This window comes from Sinocyclocheilus grahami, unplaced genomic scaffold, assembly GCF_001515645.1.
Source record: "Sinocyclocheilus grahami isolate Dianchi unplaced genomic scaffold, SAMN03320097.WGS_v1.1 scaffold450.1, whole genome shotgun sequence".
Taxonomy (NCBI): domain Eukaryota; kingdom Metazoa; phylum Chordata; class Actinopteri; order Cypriniformes; family Cyprinidae; genus Sinocyclocheilus; species Sinocyclocheilus grahami.
The window spans coordinates 1,066,037-1,071,290 of NW_015505629.1; the positions used below are offsets into that span (position 1 = coordinate 1,066,037).

At 46.8% G+C, this 5,254-nt stretch overlaps 1 protein-coding gene across 1 annotated transcript in view; it reads left to right on the forward strand.

Moving 5' to 3' along the window:
- LOC107552419 (neurexin-2-like) overlaps positions 1-5,254 on the forward strand; it is a gene marked incomplete at its 3' end in the record, with an annotated part of 297,359 nt that overhangs the window by 239,087 nt on the left and 53,018 nt on the right. The window lies entirely within an intron of this gene.

Consider the following 5,254-nt stretch of genomic DNA (forward strand, 5'->3'; position numbering starts at 1 on the left):
CCTCCTCCATCCCCAACTCCTCCTCTGTCAGTCGGGATTCAGCCTTCTGATTCTCCTTTGAATCAGACTAATTCTAAAATGTGTACATAACATTATTGAACTTTAACGATATCTGCAATACATTTATGTTGGTTCTGTTCTGTTCTGTGTTGGTGATGGTGAATTTAGTGACATTATTCCTTCATTAGATGGCGACAAGAGACTGTTTTTCTGAGTGAGTCCGCAGTAAAGACTTTTATATTGAAAGAGACTGAAACAGGGTTCTAAACAAGAAAGTTATTTTTACTTTCAACAACAGCTTGTAAGACACAGTTAACAAATGCAGTGAGCAGCGCTGTCATCAGAAATCACCCTCAACAGATGAAAGATAGTACGACAAAGATATCGCTCTCCTCAGCGGCCATTCAGACTGATGTTTTATTGTGAATATTAGATTGAGCTGAAGAATGAATGCGGTATCAGATGAAGGTAATCACACTCTCAGTCCATCTCTCTCTCATCATACTCTACTCTACAAAATACAATAAGCTTTTAACTTTAAATGAAGGAACTCATCAACCACAGCTGTAGGAGCCATATTTAGATTCTTGTGCAGAAATGCGAACTTGAAAATATTCTGTTTGATTTATTTACTCTGTATTTCAAACCATTATGATTTAAATATATAAGGAAATTTTACTTTTAATTTTTTATGCTTGGACCTCATGTGAATTTACTTGCTCCTCCTCGACGCGTCACTATGGCACAAAAGTGCAGGTCTTAATAGTCAAATTAGAATTGTTTGGCAAAGACAGGTTAGAGGGAGGAGTCACAGTTTCTTCAATCACATGCAATGGGATCACATTTCACACTGTCATTTTGAATTGATGACGAAGTGAAGCGTTCTGAACCAGTGAAGCTTTTAACACAATTGTTTCGGAAAAAGGTTCATTACTCAAAGCTTTTCAACACTGTTTATGTTGTGGCCATCTAGTAGTCATAAAAATTAATAACACCTTCCAAATTGCTGTGTTCCATTACAGCTGCTGGTTTCTCATCTGGTTCTCCAACTGATTCTTTGTTTTATTTTATTGTATATAAATAATGGTCATTGACAAAGTCATTCATTTGTGTCGGTGTACTGGCACTGAAATAAGTAAAATAATTTAATTAATTTAACTCTGCTTCGTTATTTCATAGGCAATAGTTATTTGCAAGCAAGTTAATTTGAGCTTAATATTTAATTATGATATTGAGAAAAAAAAAGTATAAAATAAATAAATAATGTAATATAATGTAAAGAAAACGCGCTGAGGTTCACGTGGTTTGAACCCGATACTGAAGCAGTCATGTGGTTTTCAGATAAACTAAGCTTCATATGTAATAGATCATGTGCTTTTGGCAAAATTAATCAAGCTCCGATACAGTGCTTTGATGTGAAATGTGTTGTTGTTTTTTGATACAAGCTCGGAGCTTCCGTGTAGAGCGAAATCTTATTTGTATAGCGCTTTATACAATACTGATTGTGTCAAAGCAGCTTTACAGTGTCAAACAGGAAAATAGTTTGTCATTGATGCAAGAACATCACTAGCATTGTGCATTCTTGAAAGTTGTTTTTGTATTTTTGTTTGGAAAGTAAACCGGAGATTGTGATTAATAAACCACTACTTTTTTATTTTTTTTACAACTGCATCTATGTGCATGCTTTATGAAAACTGTATCGGGAGAGACTCCGCCGCTAACCTCAGGGAGCTAAATTAATTTTTTTTTAAGAATATTGAGCTTTAGATTACAAGACAAAACTGAGGAAATCAAGAGAATCATTTCACTGCTAACAGAGAGCAGAACAGATGGAAGAGAGAGAAGAACAGAGAACAATCAGATCAGAGAAATAGAAAAGGAGGAGGATGAAGAACCTGATGTGCGAGCCGAGCATGTGAAGGTGCCGGTCATCTGTCATGACAGACTCTGGGGAAACACTTGCTGAGGGAATGAGTGTGCTGACACGAGAGTGAGTGATAAAGCGATGCTCTCGCTGAGACGAATGAGTCCTGACCTGTGCACATCTGTCACACACACACATTACTAATACGCTGTGTAAATGTTTGATAAGCCATTTACAAACACCTCTAAAATATTAATAGAGGTCGAGGAGCGGCTGTAGAAGGACATTCAACAGAAACACAGGTGTGCGATGGAAATCTGGAACTGAAAATTGAACGTAAACTTGGAAATGAACAAAATGAATGTAAAATTTTGAAATTGAAGACATATCTGATACCAAATGAACCATAGATCTGTTAGACTGTGTTGTATTTGTGTGATTGTGTTAAGGCTGATTCAGATGAAGCAGGTGTCAGAGACACTCTTGCCTTTTAATTTTAATTAAATTCTCCGTTTATTTGAGTAGTTTTGCATTTGTTGTTTTGAAGCCCTTAGGGTTTAATGTGCCAGGTAATGAGGAGAATGAGTGTCATGGTGAAAAAATAGATTATATTATCATGTTTCTGGAGCAGGATTGTATCAGCTAATGGATGGTGAAAATCAATTGGTAATATGGATTAGTAAACTAGTTGATGATTTTGAGAAATATATGAAGCCTGCAGAGAGAAAGAAAGAAATGTTTATTTTAAAGATGTCTGAATGCTTTCAGATGATGTTACAGTTCTGTGATTGTTCTGGAAAAATTGGAAAGTATGAGCTGACAGCGGCACAAAAAATTGATGTGACCTCCAATACTGAGAAGCATTTACTGCACTGCAATTCTAGTGAAGGACTTCAACACTCATGATTCATTCATACCTCACACACATCTGATTCAGTGTCATTTGTGTGCAGTGTTGCTCGTGTCTGACCTTCAGAGGTTTGTCCAATGAAGTGTTTGTGAGAGCAGCACAGACACCAGTGACGCTCCAGTGCAGAGTGCATGAGAGCATTACAGATGCCAGTGATGGTCCAGTGCAGTGTGTGTGACAGCAGCACAGACGCCAGGGACGCTCCAGTTCAGTGTGCGTGAGAGCAACACAGACGCCAGTGACGGTCCAGTGCAGTATGCGTGACAGCAGCACGGACGCCTGGGACGCTCCAGTGCAGTGTGCGTGAGAGCAGCACAGACGACAGTGACGCTCCAGTGCAGTGTGCGTGACAGCAGCACGGACGCCAGGGATGCTCCAATGCAGTGTGTGTGAGAGCAGCACAGACGCCAGTGACGCTCCAGTGCAGTGTGTGTGAGAGCAGCACAGACGCCAGTGACGCTCCAGTGCAGTGTGTGTGAGAGCAGCACAGACGCCAGTGACGCTCCAGTGCAGTGTGCGTGACAGCAGCACGGACGCCAGGGATGCTCCAATGCAGTGTGTGTGAGAGCAGCACAGACGCCAGTGACTGTCCAGTGCAGTGTGCGTGAGTGCATTACAGATGCCAGTGACGGTCCAGTGCAGTGTGCGTGAGAGCAGCACGGACGGCACTGACGCTCCAGTGCAGTGTGTGTGAGAACAGCACAGACGCCAGTGACGCTCCAATGCAGTGTGTGTGAGAGCAGCACAGACGCCAGTGACGCTCCAATGCAGTGTGTGTGAGAGCAGCACAGACGCCAGTGACGCTCCAATGCAGTGTGTGTGAGAGCAGCACAGACGCCAGTGACTGTCCAGTGCAGTGTGCGTGAGAGCAGCACGGACGGCACTGACGCTCCAGTGCAGTGTGTGTGAGAGCAGCACAGACTCCAGTGACGCTCCAGTGCAGTGTGTGTGAGAACAGCACAGACGCCAGTGACGCTCCAGTGCCGTGTGTAGAGCAGCACGGACGCCAGGGATGCTCCAATGCAGTGTGTGTGAGAGCAGCACAGACACCAGTGATGTTCCAGTGCAGCGTGTGAGAGCAGCACAGACACCAGTGATGTTCCAGTGCAGCGTGTGAGAGCAGCACAGACACCAGTGATGTTCCAGTGCAGCGTGTGAGAGCAGCACAGACACCAGTGATGTTCCAGTGCAGCGTGTGAGAGCAGCACAGACACCAGTGATGTTCCAGTGCAGCGTGTGAGAGCAGCACAGACACCAGTGATGTTCCAGTGCAGCGTGTGAGAGCAGCACAGACACCAGTGATGTTCCAGTGCAGCGTGTGAGAGCAGCACAGACGCCAGTGACACTCCAGTGCAGTGTGTGTGAGAGCAGCAAAGACGCCAGTGATGGTCCAGTGCAGTGTGTGTGAGAGCAGCACAGACGTCAGTGACGCTCCAGTGCAGTGTGTGAGAGCAGCACAGACGCCAGTGACGCTCCAGTGCAGTGTGTGAGAGCAGCACAGACGCCAGTGACGCTCCAGTGCAGTGTGTGAGAGCAGCACAGACGCCAGTGACGCTCCAGTGCAGTGTGTGAGAGCAGCACAGACGCCAGTGACGCTCCAGTGCAGTGTGTGAGAGCAGCACAGACGCCAGTGACGCTCCAGTGCAGTGTGTGAGAGCAGCACAGACGCCAGTGACGCTCCAGTGCAGTGTGTGAGAGCAGCACAGACGCCAGTGACGCTCCAGTGCAGTGTGTGAGAGCAGCACAGACGCCAGTGACGCTCCAGTGCAGTGTGTGAGAGCAGCACAGACGCCAGTGACGCTCCAGTGCAGTGTGTGAGAGCAGCACAGACGCCAGTGACGCTCCAGTGCAGTGTGTGAGAGCAGCACAGACGCCAGTGACGCTCCAGTGCAGTGTGTGAGAGCAGCACAGACGCCAGTGACGCTCCAGTGCAGTGTGTGAGAGCAGCACAGACGCCAGTGACGCTCCAGTGCAGTGTGTGAGAGCAGCACAGACGCCAGTGACGCTCCAGTGCAGTGTGTGAGAGCAGCACAGACGCCAGTGACGCTCCAGTGCAGTGTGTGAGAGCAGCACAGACGCCAGTGACGCTCCAGTGCAGTGTGTGAGAGCAGCACAGACGCCAGTGACGCTCCAGTGCAGTGTGTGAGAGCAGCACAGACGCCAGTGACGCTCCAGTGCAGTGTGTGAGAGCAGCACAGACGCCAGTGACGCTCCAGTGCAGTGTGTGAGAGCAGCACAGACGCCAGTGACACTCCAGTGCAGTGTGTGTGAGAGCTGCACAGACGCCAGTGACGCTCCAGTGCAGTGTGTGTGAGAGCTGCACAGACGCCAGGAACGCTCCAGTGCAGTGTGTGTAAGAGCAGCACAGACGCCAGTGACGCTCCAGTGCAGTGTGTGTGTGAGAGCAGCACAGACACCAGTGACACTCCAGTGCAGTGTGTGAGAGCCGTACAGACGCCAGTCAAGCTCCACAGCAGGGT